This window comes from Hemitrygon akajei, chromosome 29 (genome assembly GCF_048418815.1).
Source record: "Hemitrygon akajei chromosome 29, sHemAka1.3, whole genome shotgun sequence".
Lineage (NCBI taxonomy): Eukaryota > Metazoa > Chordata > Chondrichthyes > Myliobatiformes > Dasyatidae > Hemitrygon > Hemitrygon akajei.
The window spans coordinates 51,879,833-51,900,590 of NC_133152.1; the positions used below are offsets into that span (position 1 = coordinate 51,879,833).

General features: G+C 38.3%; 1 protein-coding gene across 6 annotated transcripts in view; it reads right to left on the reverse strand.

Moving 5' to 3' along the window:
* LOC140718523 (tumor necrosis factor receptor superfamily member 14-like) overlaps positions 1–20,758 on the reverse strand; it is a 530,540-nt gene that overhangs the window by 482,480 nt on the left and 27,302 nt on the right. The gene's annotated exons all lie outside the window — the stretch shown is intronic.

Genomic DNA, 20,758 nt, shown 5'->3' on the forward strand with positions numbered 1-20,758 from the left:
GAGCTTTTGAACTTTCGGCATACCACTTTAAAGAACTGTTTTTTTTTCAATACCGCTTTAAGAACTGTTTGAACTGCAACGCTATTAAGAACTGTGAATCTGCCGCACAGCAGCTGATTTCCGGTTACGCTAGTGTTTGTTTACTTTTGGGGGGTTTGTTTTTCAGTGTTTAATAAACGTGTTATTTGTTTATAAAAACCCTTGCCTAACTCATATATATTTATTGTTGCCTGAATACGTAACATAAATATGGGAGCTCGTCCGGGATTGGATCGTTTGAGTTTAAATGCTTGTTAACTTTTAAGTCGGTGTTTTGGTAACGGGGAATACTCGATTCTTTTGTTTGATTGGCTTGTGAGTGGTATTCGGCAACGATGAATATTGATGAGTTTCTGGATTCGCCAGACGCGGACTTGTTAGCAAAGGCGAAAAAAACTGAGGTATCTGAGATAGCTCGTAGGGTGCAACTTAAAGGTATTTTGAAGACTACATCAAAAGCTGTAATACAGAGAAAAATCGCATCACATTTTGTGGATTCGGGTGATTTTGATGAATCGATTTTAGAATCGTTTCCAATATGTAATTTGGAGATGCAGTTGCAAATCGAACAAATGATGTTAGAGAGGTGTAAATTAGAAGCTGAACAGAAGCAGAGAGATTTTGAATATGCAATGGCAAAAATTGAGGTCTGGGAATCAGTCTTCTGATTCTAAAAAACCATTTATTGCTAGCCAAGAAATTAAATTGGTCCCTCCATTTAGTGAAACAGAAGTGGAAAGATATTTTCAACATTTTGAAACTATTGCTGGGATGTCAGAGTGGCCGAAAGATAAATGGTCAGTGTTGTTACAGAGTGTAATTAAAGGCAAAGCACAGCAAATTTACACAGCTTTAACTGCTGCGCAAGCATTAGATTATGATATTGTGAAAATGCATATTCTCAAAGCATATGGATTAGTCCCAGAAGCATATAGAGAAAGATTCAGGAGTTTGAAAAAGTCTGTGGAAAAGACTTATGTGGAATTTGCCTATGATAAAGCTATGTGTTTTGAGAGATGGGTTTCTTCTAAAAATGTAAATGAGGACTATGATACATTGAAAGAGCTGATTTTGATGGAGGAATTTAAAAGAAGCATTCCTGTTGAAGTAAGGACCTACTTAAATGTGAGGGATACTGATAAATTGCAGGACTGTGCTAGATTAGCTGATGAGTTTGTTTTAATCCATAAGAATAAATTTCCTCAGGGTAGAATTTTTAAGAGGAAAAATAACATGGAGACTCAAGGTAAATCAGAAATTAAATCAGAGGTTAATGAGAAAGGTAAGGAGGAAGGAAAACCTGTGAAGGAAAGACAGTTTGGTCTTATTTGTAACTATTGTAAGAAGCCTGGCCATGTAATAGCTAACTGTTTCAAACTGAAAAAGAAAGAGAAGGAAGCAGTTCCAGATGCTTGTGTGCAACATACTGAAGCACCTGTAAAGTTACAGGGTTTGGTAAACACAAAGCCTCATTTGTTAGAGTCTGACCAAGTTAGAAAGGGATATGATCATTTTATAACTGAAGGGTTTGTATCCTTGAAAGAAGGATCTACTCTAGTGCCAATAAAAATCCTTAGGGATACTGGAGCTTCTCAATCACTGATGTTGGACAGCGTGTTGAAGTTTAATGAAGAGAGTGATACTGGTGAGGTAAATTACATAAGAGGTGTTGGAAGTGATTTTATGCCTGTACATTTACATAAAGTAAATTTAAAATCAGGGTTAGTTACAGGATTTGTTAAAGTAGGATTACAGCATAGCTTACCTGTGAAGGGTATTTCTTTATTGTTAGGTAATGACTTGGCAGGTGGACAAGTTTTTCCTGAAGTGCATTTGACAATGGAGTCAGAGGAACCAGAGATGAATTCTAACACAGATTCTTCCTGTGTTGTGACTAGAGCTATGGCTAAAAAGATTGTTGTGCAGAATGAGGTTGTTACTCATGACTTTTCAACTCAGGATTCGAGTTTTGAGGATGTGTCAGAGACTTTCTTACCTTTGTTGTTTGAACAAGATTCTGGGAGTATGTCTGACTATGAAGATTTATCTCTGTCTCGGAAGGAGATGATAGCAGAGCAGAATAGAGATCCTGAGATTATAAAGTTGAGAGAGCAAGCTTTACTAGGTAGTGAAATTGAGAAGGTGTCAGTAGGATATTACTTGGGAAAAGGAGTGTTGATGAGGAAGTGGAGGTCGCCTACAATTCCTGCAAGTGAGGAATGGAATGTTGTTTATCAGGTAGTTGTTCCTAAAGTTTATCGAAATGAGATTTTGACTTTAGCTCATAGTGTGCCTTTAGGTGGACATCAAGGGGTAAGGAAAACTGTGGACAAAATTTTAAAACATTTTTACTGGCCTGGTCTAAGAAAAGATGTGGCGATGTTTTGTAAAATGTGCCATACTTGTCAAATTGTGGGTAAACCAAATCAGGTTACACCAGTAGCTCCATTACAACCTATTCCAGCATTTGGTGAACCGTTTTCTAAAGTTATTGTAGATTGTGTTGGTCCATTACCAAAGACAAAAACTGGTTATCAGTATTTGTTGACTATCATGTGTACTTCGTCTAGGTTTCCAGAGGCAGTACCACTTAGGAATATAAAAGCTAAAACTGTGACAAAGGCTCTTATAAAATTCTTTACTTATTTCGGATTACCTAAGGAAATACAAACTGATCAAGGCAGTAATTTTATGTCTGGATTGTTTCAACAGATAGTTTATAAATTGGGAGCTAAGCAAATCACTTCGTCTGCATACCATCCAGAATCGCAAGGTGCCTTGGAGAGGTTTCATTCTACCCTCAAGAATATGATTAGGACATATTGTGTGGAAAATGAAAGTGACTGGTATGAGAGTATAAACTTACTTTTATTTGCAGTAAGGGAATCGGTACAGGAATCTTTAGGTTTTAGTCCATTTGAACTTGTGTTTGGGCATAGAGTTAGAGGACCTTTAGCTTTATTGAAAGAACAGTGGATTAGTAAGGAAGTACACACTAATTTGTTGGACTATGTTTTGAAATTTAAGGATAGGTTACATAAAGCTTGTAGCTTAGCCAAGGAAAATTTAAAGTTGGCTCAGGAGAAAATGAAAACTTGGTATGATAAGGAAGCTAGGTTGAGGATGTTTAAGCCTGGAGATAAGGTGTTGGTTCTTTTCCCAGTGCAGACAAATCCTTTACAAGCTAGATTTCATGGTCCTTATGAAATTGTGTCTAGAATCAATGATGTGGATTACGTAATAAAAACTCCAGATCGTAGAAGGTCAACACAACTTTGCCATATAAATATGATTAAACCATATTTTGGGAAACAATCTGATACTGTGACTGTTGTGGTTAGTGAGAATGAGTTTGATTTAACTAGGAACATGATAGATGATTCATCTGACTTTCATTCTAAATCCAACATTGTTTCTGTTAGGTTACCTAATTCAACCATTCTGGAAAATATGGATGAGAAATTAGCACATTTACAGCTAGAGCAGAAACAACAGATGAAGGAATTAATTTTTAAATATAAGGATTTGTTTCCAGATGTTCCGAGAAGGACTACTATAGCTTCACATGATGTAGATGTTGGAGATGCCAAACCTATTAAACAACATCCATATAGGATGAACATGGAAAAATGTGAACTTGCTGAGAAAGAAATTGAATACATGTTAGAGAATGATATTATTAGGCATTCTAACTCGAATTGGAGTTCACCATGTGTTATGGTGCCAAAACCTGATGGTAGTATTAGGTTTTGTACGGACTATAGGAAGGTGAATGCTGTAACGAAAACAGATGCATATCCAATTCCTAGAGTAGATGATTGTGTAGATAAGGTTGGGAAAGCAAAGTTCCTTACAAAGATTGACTTATTGAAAGGGTATTGGTGTGTTCCATTAACGGACAGAGGTAGAGAGATTTCTGCATTTGTAACTCCATCTGGGTTATATGAGTATAATGTTCTTCCGTTTGGGATGAAGAATGCCCCAGATACTTTCCAGAGGATGATTAACTCTGTGATTCAGGGATTGAAAGATACTGATGCTTATATTGATGATTTAGTGACAGGAAATGATACTTGGGAAGCACACATTATTGCGGTGGAGAAATTGTTTGATAGGCTTTCAAAAGCTAACTTAACTATTAATTTAGCTAAGAGTGAATTTGGACATGCCACTGTGACTTACCTTGGTTATGTTGTAGGTCAAGGTAAGGTAGTTCCTGTTCAGGCAAAAGTTCAGGCAATTTTAGAGATTCCCACTCCAACGGGAAAAAAAACTCTTAGAAGATTCTTGGGAATGGTAGGATATTATCGGAAATTTTGTAAGAATTTTGCTAATGTTGCCCTTCCATTAACTAACCTTTTGCAGAAGAATGTGAAGTTTATGTGGACAGTGCCTTGTCAAGAAGCATTTGAAAAATTGAAAACAATGATATGTCAACAACCTGTGCTTAAGGCACCTGACTTTGGAAAAACTTTTTCATTAGCTGTAGATGCTAGTGATGAGGCTGTGGGAGCAGTATTGATGCAAAGGAATGAGGGTGATGAGGTTGATCATCCAGTAGCTTACTTTTCTAAGAAATTTAATAAGCATCAAAGAAACTATTCGACAATAGAGAAAGAATTGTTATCTCTTGTTTTAGCTTTAGAATATTTTGAGGTATATGTTGGTACAACTCAAAAACCACTTATTGTTTACACTGATCATAATCCGTTAGTTTTTCTGAGTAAGATGAAAAACAAAAACAGAAGATTATTAAATTGGAGTTTGATGTTACAAGAGTACAATATTGTGATAACATATTAAAGGTAAAGATAATGTGGTTGCTGATTGTCTATCTCGATGTTGAATGTACAATGTCATTTTTTTTATGGAGTGGTTTTTTTTCTGATTGTAACACTCCTGCTGTATTGTGAGTTGTAAGATGTTATATGATGGTATTGTATAGTGTGTATGTTATATAATTTATACATTTGTTTTTCTTGTAAAAATTTTTGAAATTTTTGTTCTTGTCAGACCAAAAATATTTTTTTTTGGAGGGAGGTGTTACGTACCCGTGTCACGTGACTGGGGTTGAAGTTATACTGGACTTGAGGTAAAGGTCTTGTGATGGTGGAGTGATGTCATTTTCCCGCCAGTAGAGGTCATGTGACAGTTTTTTTTTACAGGTTATAAAAGGAAGACCCACCCTGTGGGGAGGGGCAGTTCGTGGCTGGATTTGCCAAGCTGACTTCATTGCCACTGCGTGATTTAATGTGATGACGCAGTTTAGTTGAAAAATGAAGTTTTATATAATGCCTAAAGTTTGAAAGGTCATTGCCAGCAGTTTCTTTGCTGGTGGAGAGTGAAGATAAGAACTTGGAAGATAAAGATAGAGGAGAATCGATTTTCGACGGTGGATTGGTTTCGACCTTATTTGATCCTCATTCGGAAGGATTTTGTAGACTGTTCTCGTGTTAATCTCTGCTGGGATAGCGGGAGATTGAGGACAGAATATGGAAGAAGAGGTTAGTGCCATTAAACCATTACGTTTCATAAAAAATTCGACGTGGGAAGAGTTCGACGCCGGGGATCGAAGGACAACGACGTGGAAGAGAATTTAAATCGCCTTAAAAAGTCTCTCCTTTTAAATGGACTGTGAGCTTTTGAACTTTCGGCATACCACTTTAAAGAACTGTTTTTTTTTTCAATACCGCTTTAAGAACTGTTTGAACTGCAACGCTATTAAGAACTGTGAATCTGCCGCACAGCAGCTGATTTCCGGTTACGCTAGTGTTTGTTTACTTTTGGGGGGGTTTGTTTTTCAGTGTTTAATAAAGGTGTTATTTGTTTGTAAAAACCCTTGCCTAACTCATATATATTTATTGTTGCCTGAATACGTAACAAACAGCATTATGAAGGACCCCATGCACCCCTCATACAACCTCTTCTCCCTCCTGCCGTCTGGGAAAAGGTTCCGAAGCATTCGGGCTCTCTCGACCAGACTATGTAACAGTTTCTTCCCCCAAGCTATCAGACTCCTCAATACCCAGAGCCTAGACTGACACCTTATTACGTAGTTCAGTCTAGTTTTTTGTAATCTGTCATGTAACACGATGGTCCTGAAAAACACTGTCTCATTTTTACTGTGTACTATACCAGCAGTTATGGTCGAAATGACAATAAAAGTGACTTGACTTGACTTGAGTGTCTGTATACCCACAGAGAAAGATCCTACCTCTTGTGCCCTTTTTCAAAACAGAATCCAAAGTGGTCATCTATTCCAGTTGATTATTTAAACTTTGCATGAGCTGAATTGATTTCTCAGTGTTGTCCCCCTTTTCCTGAATCAGAAGGAAAATAAAGAAATGATACAATACAGAAGTTAATTATTTTAATGAAATGATAACACAGAATATGAAACTAAAAAACCACATCCCCAAAATAACAGGTGGTAAACTTCAATAGCAAACCTCAACCAATTTACATTTAGTAATTAGTCAGAAGCAATGGAAAGTTCTGTTAAGTTGATTACATTATTGGTCGTATGACTGTCAACTTTCAACACTCAGCGGTCCTTGATACTTAGAAGTAACTTTTATAGGTCAATGCCCAAAGGCAGAAGAAAACAAGAGAAATGCGAAGTACCTCTACACTTCAAAGTTCAAAGTAAATTTATTATCAAAGTATGTATATGTCCCCATTAGACCTGTTGATCAAAATCACTAGACACGCAGGTGAAAAATGGGACATTGCATTAGGCACTGACTGTACACCTACTACATGAGTTCCCATGTAGGATTCTCTAAAGGTTAACATGCAAGTTGAGATGGTGGTGAGGAAGGCAAATGCAATGAAATCATTCATTTTGAGAGGACTCGAATATAAAAGAACATCACACTGAAGCTTTATGAGACGTTGGTCAGACTACACTTGGAGTATAGTGAGCCGATCGAAACTGGCATGTGACGTGAAATTTGTTAATTTAGCAGCGGCAGTTCATTGCAATACATAATCTAAGAGGAAAAAACAAATAACAAAAAATAAATAAACAAGTAAATCAATTATGAATGTTGATTAGATTTTTTAAAAACATGCAGAAACAGAAATACTGTATATTAAAAGAAAAGTGAGGTCATGTCCAAAGATTAATGTCCATTTAGGAATCGGATGACAGAGGGGAAGAAGCTGTTCCTGAATCGCTGAGTGTGTGCCTTCAGGCTTCTGTACCTCCTTCCCGATGGTAACAGTGAGAAAAGGGCATGCCCTGGGTGCTGAAGGTCCTTGATAATGGACGCTGCCTCTCTGAGACACCACTCCCTAAAGATGTCCTGAATACTTTGTAGGCTAGTACCCAAGATGGAGCCTACTAGATTTAGAACCTTCTGCAGGTTCTTTCAGTCCTGTGCAGTAGCCTCTCCATACCAGACGGTGATGCAGCCTGTCAGAATGCTCTCCATGGTACAACTACAGAGGTTTTTGAGTGTCTCTGTTGGCATGCCAAATCTCTTCAAACTCCTAATAACGTATAGCCGCTGTCTTGCCTTCTTTATAGCTGCATCAATATGTTGGGACCAGGTTAGATCCTCAGAGATCTTGACACCCAGGAACCTGAAGCTGCTCACTCTCTCCATTTCTGAGTCCTCTATGAGGATTGGTATGTGTTCCTTCGTCTTATCCTTGCTGAAGTCCACAATCAGCTCTTTCGTCTTACTGACGTTGAGTGCCAGGTTGTTGTTGTGGCACCATTTCACTAGTTGGCACATCTCACTCCTGTATGCCCTTCATCACCACCTGAGATTCTACCAACAATGGTTGTACTGTCAGTAAATTTATAGATGGTATTTGAGCTATGCCTAGCCACACAGTCATGTGCATACAGAGAGTAGAGCAGTGGCTAAGCACAAACCCCTCAGGTGTGCCAGTGTTGATCATCAGCAAGGAGGATATGTTATCACCAATCCACACAGATTGTGGTCTTCCATTTAGGAAGTCGAGGATCCATTTGCAGATGGAGGTACAGAGGCCCAGGTTCTGCAACTTCTCAATCAGGATTGTGGGAATGGTGGTATTAAATGCTGAGCTTTAGTTGATGAACAGCATCCTGAAGTAGGTGTTTGTGTTGTCCAGGTGGTCTAAAGCCCTGTGGAGAACCATTGAGATTGCGTCTGCCATTGACCTATTGTGGTGATAGGCCCCCATATCTAAGAAATGATTTGTTGACATTGGAGAGAATCCGGAGGAGGTTCATGAAAATGATCCGGGGATTGAAACGTTAATGATGTGGAGCATTTGGAGTTCAGAACGGGGGGAGGGTGGAATCTTATTGAAACCTATTGAATATTGAATGGCCTAGATAGAGTGGATGTGGAGAGGATGTTTTCTAAAGTGAGGGAGTCTAGGAGCAGAAGGTACAGCATCAGAATAGAAAAATCTCCTCTTAGAACTGAGATGAGGAGGAACTTCTTCAGCCAGAGGCTGGTGAATGTGTGGAATTCATTACCACAGACGGCCGTGGAGGCCCAGTCACTGGGTATATTTAAGGCAGAGCTCCTGATTAGCAAGGGAGTCAAAGACTATGAGGTTAAGGTAGAATAACCTAACTCTGCTTCTATGTCTTATGGGCCCTCAGCTCAACTTCCCCCTCCACCTAAAGCATCAGCCATTTCACTTTCATTCTCTCCTGCTGCACTGACTAGAGTTTCCTCCATTTGCCTCTCACCCACTGGCACGGTAGTGCACAGATATCTCCATCCTTGTCTTTCCATTTCACACATTTCACTCTGGTGAAGTGAACGATCATGCTAAAGAAATAAGATCTGTCCTCACTCAACCGCACTTTCTCTTTCAATATTCTTATTAATTTCTACATAGAAGAATACAGAGTACAAGATATATATTACAAGTCAAAAAAGGATAAAATAATACCAAATACATTATATTTGAATCACACTTGCAATCTCATTACCCTATATTCATGTCAATTAAATTAAATCGTAATATTGAAATGTGATAATTTTATTATACAAAAAAGAATCTAAGCCCACTACCAAGATCGAAGCTGTTTGGTAAAGAAAGAAAAAAAGAAAAAAAATCCTCATCATATGGTGCAATATGTTATTAGCCAACATCTGTACCTTAAGAGCAAATCAGAGGTTTTGAAAATAGTTCAAAAATGGTCCCCACAATGTTTGACTAGATTCAGAAATTGAACAACGGATCTTCTCTAAATTTAAGCATGACATAAGATCACGTAACCATTGAGTTGTCAGTAAGCGGAACGACATCGTTCCATTTAAGCAAGAGCGCCCTCCTAGCTATAAGAGAAATAAAAGCCAAAATGTGCACATCAGATGTCTCCAAAATAAAGTCCTTTCCTCCAACAATACCGAATACGGCAGTCAAAGGGTTAGGCTTAAATTTTACTTTGAAAAGTACAGAGAAAGTTTGGAATACTTCCAGTATTTTTCAACACCTGGGCATGTCCAAAACATATGAATTGGTGAAGCTTCTCCATTGTTACATCGATCACAATAGGAAGATATATCCAAATAAAAATGAGATAGCTTATCCTTGGTCATCTGGGCCCTCTGGACCACTTTAAATTGTAGGAGGGAGTGGCAGGCACATAACGATGAAGTGTTAACCAATTTAAAAATTTCATTCCAAGTTTCCTCAGAAATTGAAGACTGTAAATCTTGTTCCTAAAGATTTGTAATTTTGTCTAAAGGAGCATTTCTCATTCCCAGCAACATACCATAAATATTGGATATTGAACCATTATGAAAAGGTTTCAAATTAGAAATTACCTCTATTAAGTTCTTATCGGGACTTTTAGGAAATATATATAATTGAGATCGCAGAAAGTCGCTAATTTGTAGATATCGAGGAAAGTGGGTTTTTGGTAAGCTATATTTAGCTGACAATTGCTCAGACGAAAAGAGACTTCCTCCAACAAAAAGATCCTGAAAGCATTTAATGCCCAAGCTATCCCATTCTTTAAAAACTAGATCGGTCATAGAAGGATTAAAAATAAATTAGAAAAAATGGGACAAGAAAGAGAAAATCTCAATAAACAGAAGTATTTTCTAAATTGTATCCAGATCCTCAAAGTACGTTTAACTACCAAATTGTCAGTTAGTTTAGTTAAAGGTAAAGGAAGTGAGGATCCAAGAAGAGAAATGATAAGAAATTTATTTACAGAATTAGCTTCTAAAGCAGGGGTGTCAAACTCATTTTAGGTCACGGGCCGGATTGAGCAAAATGCAGCTTCATGCGGGCCGGATCAGTCGGACGCGTGCGAACGCAGCTTCCGTTGCCTCCGTTTTTTCAGCCTGCTCTCATGTGTCTCAGTCTCTGCTATAACTACAAAGTGTTTCACTTTACAAATTCCGTTTCTTATGAAGAAGACTGCCGAGCAAGACTGCCGAATAAACACTAAAAACCCTGAAAACCTGGTACCTGAATAAACTCAGCATTAGCCATATCATACGCCATAGGCACTTCGATTACTGGGACCAGCTTTAATAGTAATTAGATATTATCTCGCGGGCCAAAGATAATTCCACCGCGGGCCGGATTTGGCCCACGGGCCTTGAGTTTGACATATATGTTCTAAAGAAACCCACACTGGACAGTACTCACAGTTAATATAATATGACCAAAACGTAAGATTTCGTATATTGACTGCCCAGTAACAAAACCTAAAATTTGGTAAAGCTAAACCTCTTTTCTTTTTAGCTTTTTAAAAGTGAACTTTACTTAGTCAAGAATGTTTGTTTTTCCCATATACAAGAAGATAAAATAGAATCAAAAAAATCAAAAAAGGATTTAGGAATAAAAACAGGTATGGCCTTGAAGGCATCCCATATAATAAGACTAGAAGTCTCTTCCAGCGTGTTCTCTTCAAAAAAAATAATTTGTCTCTCCAGAAACTTTAAAAAATCCTTATCAGATAGCAAAGTTAGATTAAAATTGCCAAAATCTGTTTAGTTGAGGGAGACCAGGGAGATTTAAAGTCAAAAACACAGGAGCATGATCTGAGACAGTAATCTCTTTACATTCACAGGATTGTACTAATGGAATCATTTGGCTATCAATAAATAAAAAACAATCCTACAACAATACAGGTACCCCACGTTTTTCAAACGTTTGCTTTACAACACCTCGCTGTTACAAAAACCCTACATTAGTTACCTGTTTTCGCTAACAGGTGTTTTCACTGTTACAAAAAAAGGCAGCGCACGCGCCGAGCAGCCAACCTCCTCCGCCGGAACTGCATTCTAGCCGGCATTGCTTAAACACGTGCCTGTGAGCATCTGTGCTTTATGTCGATTTATTTTGTGCATCCGTTAGCAAGATGAGTTCTAAGGTATCGGTAAAACCTAAAAGAGTGCGTAGGGGTGTTACACTTAGCGTAAAACTAGACATAATAAAGCATTTCAATCGTGGTGAACGAAGTAAGGATAGAGTGAGTTTGGCAAAGGGTTTGTGGAAGTTGTCGAAGATAATGTCGAAGAGGTTTTGGCATCCCATGACCAAGAACTGACAGGGATCAGTATGGAGAGAAGGCAGATACAGGGTTCTGAGTTGGATGATCAGCCATGATCATACTGAATGGTGGTGCAGGCTCGAAGGGCCGAATAGCCTACTCCTGCACCTATTTTCTATGTTTCTATGAAGAGCTGATGAACAGGAAAGGATAACAATTGAAGCCGAACGCAGTAGCAAACGGCCCGAAAGTGAAGTCGTCCAGGAACTGAATGTGAAGCAACTGCGTGAGATTTTCGCTGTGATTGACAACACTGCAATGATGGCAGAAAAATATGCTTTTAATTTTGAAAGGGTACGTAGGTTTTGGGCATATTTTCAGGATGGTTTGAGTGCTTACAAAGAACTGTATGATAGAAAAATGCACGAGGCTAAGCAGTGAAGCATACTGTCGTTTTTCAAGCCTTCCACATCAGCCACAGCTGGCGATGAAACTCGACCTTCAACATCGAGGCAGGCAGACATAGAAGAAGGTGACCTGCCTGCCCTGATGGAAACAGATGATGATGGGATGACACCCCAGTGTCCCACCACCCCAACCTCCGACGACTCAGCCTAACACACCATCATCAGTGTGCTCACTGTCTACCCGATTCCAGTAAGTGAAACTACACTGGACGTACATTATTTCTACTTTATATAGGCTGGGAATTTTTATGTGTTACTTGGTATGATCTGGCAGCGTCATAGCTGAAAGGTTACTGGAAAGAGTGTTTCTGCCGTGAGCGCTTGTGTGAGATTTTCGCTACGGTGGACAGTGCCGCAATAATTGCAGAAAAGTATTCCTGCTTTATATAGGCTGTGTATTTATCAGATCATTCCTGCTTTTACTATTTGTTACTATTATTTTAGGTTTTATGTGTCATTTGGCATGATTTGGTAGGTTATTTTTTGGGTCTGCGAACGCTCACAAATTTTTCCCATATAAAAAATGGTAATTGCTTCTTCACTTTACGACATTCCGGCTTACAAACCATTTCGTAGGAATGCTCTACCTTTGAATAGCAGGGGAACCTGTACCACATTTCACTAGGAAAGACTGAATGAACAAAGCTGACTTATTGAGTGTCGCTGGTTTAGAAGATGACCGATCTAAAACTGGATCTAATCAGCAATTAAAATCTCCTCCCTTTACCAATGAGTAAAGACTCAAATCTGGCAAATATGAAAAAAAATGCTCAAAGAATCCAGGATCATCTATTTTCGGGGTATATAGATTAGCAAATAGCATTACTTCATTATCTAATTTTCCTGACACTATAACAAAACGCCCATTAGTATCAGACGCTACTTTATGTTGGACAAAGGGAACTGTGCTATCTATAAAGATTGAAACTCCCCTAGACCTATGCTGAAAAGATGAATAAAAATGAAGTTCTCTCCATCGGCTAAAGAGGCGTAAATTGTCACATTTATGTATGTGAGTTTCTTGTAAAAAAATAATTGGGACCTCAAGTTTTTTAATATAAGCAAAAATCTTACTCCGTTTCAAAGGGTGATTTAATGCTTTCACGTTAAGATTAAGTAAGTTAATAGTTTCATCCATTTTTAATACTATTTAAAAGAAAGGTACAGTAATAACCACTGGAATGTATATTAAAACCAAACAATGAACCTTGAGATAGGGTAACCAAGGAACAGTTTTGGCTGAGAGTCCAAAACAGCTTCCAGAAAAAAAACCCATTTCCACCCCCCCGGCAAAGTGAGAAGGTCGACCAATAGACAGCTGACAACTACAACTAATAACAACATCCCCCCCAAAAAAAAACTACTGGTTTAGCTCCAAATTGATTTCAAGGTTAGCTGTATTCCAACCTAGACAACACAGAGACAAAACTTAATCCTTGTAACAAGAAAACATATAGATTAATTATTACAATTTCAAAATGATAAAGTGAAAGATACCCATACTAAGTCTTATTGATAGAAACAAACCTCAAGAATAAGAATAATATAATAATAAAAAACCTATCAAAATTCAAAACATGAACACACAAGGTATTAACTCGTTAAAACCTTATTCTCTAAGTAAAGCATTAAAAGGTTCAAAAAGGGAGTTAGCTACAAAGGTTTACCAAAAGTAAAAGAAGCAATGATTCATGTAGAAAGATACTGAACAGTTAATCTCCTGATTCTAAGAATTCCTGGTCTTCTTCAGTCGAACAGAACCATTTCTTAGAGCCATCCCTCAGTATAATTCTGAGCCGAGCAGGATACCGAAGAGAAGGCTTGAAACCTTTGTTAAAAAGTCACGACATAACCTTTTTGAACTTAGCATGCTCATTCATGACCTCGGGTGAAAAATCCTCGACGATTCTAATCTTCTGGCCATTATAATCAATCATTCCTCTTCGATGGGATTCACAAATTAGAAGTTCCTTTGTTTGAAATTCATGAAAACAGATTATTACTGATCTGGGTCTTGCTCCTGGAGCTGGTCTGGGCACAGGCGATCTATGAACTCGATCAATCATAGGTAAAGATGGTACAATTTTAGGAAATAATTGTGCCAAAACACTTGCAAAGAATTCCATAGGCTGATCACCTTCCATTAACTCTTCAAGGCCCAGAATTCGTAGCTTATTTCTTCTGCTTCTACTTTCTAAATCGATAATCTTCTGTCTTAATTTTTCATTAGACTTTGACTGTTTTTCACAAAGCTTTTGCCGGTCATCAATTTTCGCATCCAAAATCGTCAGAGTTGCCTCATTCTCTTCTATCCGTTTATCATGTTCAGTTAATGTTTTTTGAATAGAATCCAATTTTGTATCTATTTGTTTAATTTCAGCGGAAGATTCCTTTCTGTGTTTTCGAAGCAACTCCATAATAGATTCCAAAGATGCAGGAGGATCATTTTCGTTTTCAGTACCTTCAGCACCACTTGTACTCATAGTAAAACAGTATCACGTTTAAAAGTAAGGTTTCAAAACAGGTTGGAAACAGTAAAGTAAGTAAAATAGGAGCAATTACAAAAAACTTCTACTCCATCTGAGACTACCGCAACCACACTTTCAACCATCCTTTTGTCTTTTCTCTACTCATCAGCCAGGGAGGTACCAGATGAAGCATTTTCCCAATTCAACAGACTGTGTTCGCTTTTCGAATAGCTGTCTTCTGTACACTGGAGGGACAAAATACAGATTGGATAACTATTTTCAGTGTGCAAGGGCAACGCTTAACTTCCTGTCATCTGACACTTGAACTCTTCATCTCAACCTTGACCCACTGTAATTTGCTTACCACTGGACAGATTAATGGCAGATGCTATTGCCCTGGCCCTTCACTCATTTGGAGCATCAGGACAGTCAGACTATTGCTCTTTCACCACAACTCTGCCTTCAATACTAAAATACCAAGCAAATTCATCTCCAGACTCCAGACCCAGGAAGTCAACACCTCCCTCTACAAATGGATCCTCAATTTCCTGACCAACAGAATGCACTCAGTAAGGATAGGCAGAAAGATTTTTGCCACAATTACTCTAAACACTGGTGCTCCACAAGGTTGTGTCCTTAGCCCATACTCTACTCCCTGTACACTCATAACTGTGCGGCCAAATCTGTCCTAACTCCATCTACAAGTTTGTAGATAATACCATTGTAGGGACCATATTCCAAATGATGGTGAGTCAGTACAGGAAGGAAATAGAGAGCTTAGTGAAATGGTGTTATGACACCAATCTTTACCTCAATGTCAATGAACACAAAAGAACAGGTCACTGATTTTGGAAAGAGGGTAGTATACATGCCATTGTCTACATCAATGGTCTTGAGATTAAGAGGGCTGAGAGCTTCAATTCCCAAGATGAATATCACCAATAGCCTCAACCTCCATGTGGTCATGATGCAATATTCCAGACTCAACAAGAATTCACCAGATTCAGGTAACTCCTTTTCTGTCTTCGAATCAGCTCTGACCATTTCAAAATCTTGACCTGCGCTTTTGTGTTTTTAAACTCTATGACCAATTATTCAGAAAGCTATTGAAGGTCAGTTTTATGTCAGTACATCCAAAATGGTGATGATAATAAATTGCTCTTCCTTGGATCAAGTTAAGCACATACATACTGTATATAGATAGATAGATACTTTATTCATCCCCATGGGGAAATTCAACTTTTTTCCAATGTCCCATACACTTGTTGTAGCAAAACTAATTACATACAATACTTAACTCAGTAAGAAAATATGATATGCATCTAAATCACTATCTCAAAAAGCATTAATAATAGCTTTTAAAAAGTTCTTAAGTCCTGGCGGTAGAATTGTAAAGCCTAATGGCATTGGGGAGTATTGACCTCTTCATCCTGTCTGAGGAGCATTGCATCGATAGTAACCTGTCGCTGAAACTGCTTCTCTGACTCTGGATGGTGCTATGTAGAGGATGTTCAGAGTTTTCCATAATTGACCGTAGCCTACTCAGCGCCCTTCGCTCAGCTACTGATGTTAAACTCTCCAGTACTTTGCCCACGACAGAGCCCGCCTTCCTTACCAGCTTATTAAGACGTGAGGCGTCCCTCTTCTTAATGCTTCCTCCCCAATAGCATGTGGACTGAAGAACAGAAAGATTACAATTGCAACAAAGTACAATTACTCAGCACTCTGACTCATCAACCACTTCCCTCAAGTTCTTGTGTGAGTTAGCACACAAAATAAATGAATTTCATGAAACGTTTCAAACAAAACTACTATAGTATTTCAACTAAACCGCAATCTACAGAAAACAGAATTAACACACATGACTTGTAAATAATGGAGAGATATGTACTTACTGCATTCTGTGGTCTGTTCCTGCAAACTATCAAAAAACAAGAATTAGCAGGGTTTACACAAGTACTGTGCAAGTGATTTTGTTTTATCCTGCCATATTTTGACACAAAATTAATGAGCATTTTAGAAACATATGACATTCTAGCTTCAATCTACAAGAATGGTGTGTGGGAGGTTGTTTTATCACAGTGATCTGATGATCACTGAAACAGCCCGAAACGTCGACTGTTTGCTCTTTTTCGTAGACGCTGCCTGGCCTGCCAAATTCCTCCACCATTTCAGGTATAATTTTAAGATGATGCTTGGAAAGTATAGGAGAGATTTCAGAGGTAAGATTTCTTTTATATAAAGTACAGAGAGTGGGGAGGACATGGAATGCATTACGAATCAAAAATCAGGTTTAATATCTCTGGCGTATGCTGTGGAATTGTTAACCTTGCAGTAGCAGTACTATGATAATAAAGTGAAAAAGAAAATTGTGAATTACAGATATATATTATATATATATTTACTAAATTAACTAAGTAGTGCAAAAATAGAAAATTAAATAAAGTAGTGAGGTAATGTTCATGGGTTCAATGCCATTCAGAAATCTGATGGCAGAGGGGAAGAATCCTCGGTCAAAACAACTTTCAGAGGACCTTAGAAGAATTGTAGAGATCCATGAAGCTGGAAAAGGCCACAAAAGCATTTCTAAAGACCTGAGTGTTCATCAGTCCCAGTCCACAGTAAGAGAAATTGTCTCCAAATGGAGAAAGTTCAGTACCGTTGCTACTCTCCCTCGGAGTGGGCATCCTGCAAAGATCACAAGAGCACAATGTGCAATGGTGAAGGAGGTTAATCAGAACCCAAGGGTAACAGCAAAAGATCTGCAGAAATCTCTACAACTTGCTAAACTCTGTTCATGTGTCCACTACAAGAATAACACTGAACAAGAACAGTGTCCATGGAAGAACACCATGGAGGAAACCACTGCTCTCCAAAAAAAACATTGCTGCACGTCTCAAGTTTGCAGAGACCACCTGGATGTTCCATAATGCTTCTGGGACAATCATCTGTGGACAGCTGAGACGAAAGTTGAACTATTTGGCAGAAGTGCACACTCTATGCTTGTTGGAAAAAGGATACTGCATATCAATACCAAAACCTCATAACAACTGTGAAGCATGGTGGAAGGAGCATCGTGCCTCAGGGACTGGACAGCTTGTGATCGTTGAGGGAAGAATGAATTCAAAAGTGTATCAAGACATTTTACAGGAGAATGTCAGGGTAGTGGCCTGTCACCTAAAGCTCAATAGAAGTTGGATATTGCAACAAAACAATGATTCAAAACACAAGAGTAAATCAACAATGGAATGGTTTAAAGAGAAGAAAATTCATGTTTTGAAATGCCAAGTCAGAGTCCAGATCTTAACCCAACTGAGATGCTATGGCATGACCTGAAGAGGGATTTCACTAAGGTATCCCGGAAATATTGATGAACTGAAATCGCTTTGTATGGAGGAATGGTCTAAAAATCCTCCAAGCTGATCAACGGTAACTGGAAATGTTTGGTTGAAGTTATTGCTGTACAAGGTGGTCACACTAGTTATTGAAAGCAAAGGTTCACATACTTTTTCTAACAAATACATGTAATATTGGATCATTTTTCTCAATAAATAAATGAACAAGTCTAATGATTTTGTGTTATTTACTTAAGTGGGTTCACGTTATCTAGTATAGGACTTAAGTGAAGATCTGATCACATTTTAGATCATATTTATTCAGACACAGAAAGAATTTTTAAGGGTTCACAAACATTCTATCACCGCTGAACATACTGTGCAAAGGTGTAAGGTGCATATATATAGCTAGAGTGCCTAAAATATTTGCCTAATACTGTGGCAATTTTATATATTGCACAGGCAAGGAGAGGGGAATCATGGTTGGGAAAAGGGGAAGGGAGAGGAAAGGTAGCAGGAAATACCATAAAGATATTCTTTAATAATCAATAAACCAATTGTTTGGAAACAAATGACCTTGCTTGATTTCTCAGGGCTGGGTACATCTGCACCCGTACCATCCTCCACCCCAGCAGTCCTTCTCTGCCACGTGTTCCACACCCCTCCTGCAGCACAACACCATCACCATTCCCAGCATATTTGCTCCTGCCAGATTAACAAACACATCCTCTGCTCCATGTCGACAAATTCAGTGCTGTGCTAAAGTCTTAAGCACCCTAGATGTATACATGTACCTAAGACAATGGCAGAGCACTGTAGATACTAGATGGATACCTACCGACAGAGGGTGAATGAGATGTTGTGAACTAGGATCCAGTCACTGAAGCTTTGAAGAGATTGAGCTGAGTGAAGGTGGAAACAATATCCAGCAGTCAATAGGAAGAAGTACAGTCAACATACAATGAAACAACACAACTAACCCTATTTCCACAGATTAAAACATTCAGTCCGGGTTTCAGGTCCACTGATCAGTCTGTGGGTGACTTCTGCTTAAGGGCAGCCCATCAGAAGCACTGCCGATAAATCCCTACCCTTTACATTCAATGGATAATGGTCTGTAATCCCACCACTTTCCACATGTTGTAACCATCAGATACATCTTCATCTTCTCTTTCAGAATTCCAAAGGGGCTCTTTACTCTGTGACTCCCTGATTCCCTCTTCAATCTCTACCAAATGTCCCTCTTCTCCTGGTTCTTTCCCCTGCAATCACGTGCTGTGACGGCTGAAATGAGGCTGAGACTGAACCTGGTTGATATTAAAAAGTCTTTATTCATTAAATTGGATTAATTAAGGAATCATATGCAATAAGGATAGTAAGAGTTTATAGAGAAATTGTGAAAGGCAGTATAATTAGGAAAAGTGAACTTGTTCATTTTGGAAGGTGGAACAAAATAAAAGGGAAGTGTTACTTCTTCAGAATTGTTATTTTACTTTTGTTTATGATTGACTGCTTGAAGCTGAAAACAAATATAATTTCAGATTACTTGTATCATGTAGGAATTTGGCTAAACAAGAAACAAGCATTTATTGAATATAATGTGTTTTTTCGCAGCGGTGCTGACATTTTGCAATAGTTCGACTCAGCTAAAAACATTTTATTGACTATTTGCATTGGTACTCAGTGTCTGAAGTTTCTTGCTGAAGTGTCCAACAATAATCAGCCAGCATTGATGGAGTCCAGTTGCCCTGATACTGTTTATCCCCCATGACTGCAATGTCTCGGTGAAACCCTTCCCCATGCTCATTACTGACTGGAACAAGATTTGCAAGGAAGAAGTCTAAATGCCAATGCAAAAACGAATTGAGTGACATGTTACACTCATGGTTTTGTGTGCTTGAAGCATGTTGTCAGCCAGTTGCACAGTCTGGTGCTCTGTAGTGGCCAAGGAAATTTTCAACATGCTTGAATGCATTCCTGGCGATTTTCTCTGGTCCCACTAGACGTTCTTCAAATTGCCTGTCATTGGTGACCTGTTTAATTTGTGGACCAACAAATAATGCCTTCCTTACTGTTGGCATCAGTTATTCTGATGAATTATGAATTGAAATGATAAATATAGTCGATTTTTAAGAAAATGGTGCATGATAGGGAAACTTTGTGGTTCAAGATCGGCAACCCAAAATCCAAAAGATGCATGATAAAGTATTGAGGAAGCAATATCTTCGTTGTCCAATGTAATTAGTATTTAATTTTCCTTCCTGTTGATGGAGTCCTACATTAATCTTCCATTACATAACATCTATTCTACACAATGGTTCAATGCTCAATGTTACATATTATCTATGTTTGTATCATAATAAATTTGCAATACATTTTCAGCCTTTGTTATTTTGTAAAAATAGAGCTCCTATGTCACGTAATGAACAATGTAATAAAAGGTTTACTTATTGGCAATTATTCATGATTAATAAAGTAGTAAAAAAGACAAAACTAATCACTGATCCAAACCACACAACGTAGTGATAGAAAGCACTACAAGTGTCCAATGACTTTTTGTCTCCCTCTCTCTCCCTCTTGTTGTCCTTGTCTCTATACCCAGCTCTTCGAATAAGTCACAACCCATCCTAATATTCCCACTAGCACAACAAAATTGCCCCTTTTTATATCCTTCAAGATCCCTTACTCTAATGCATGGGGAAGTGCCAGATCATATTTACACCTGCAGAAGCTTCTCCCCCTTCCCAGACAAACATATTTTCCACCATTATCTACTGGGATAATGTGTTACAGACTAGTGCTCACACTAAACTCTCCAAACACTGCTGTGGACTGGTTCCTTGTACTTTCTCCAAACATTCCCACATTCTAAACAAACACCATTTTGTCTTACAGACACCCATTTTGTATTGCACATTTGAGAATTGACTAAGGAGGAATCAAATTTAACTTTTTCTTTCCAAGTGCTAATCTCAGATTCAG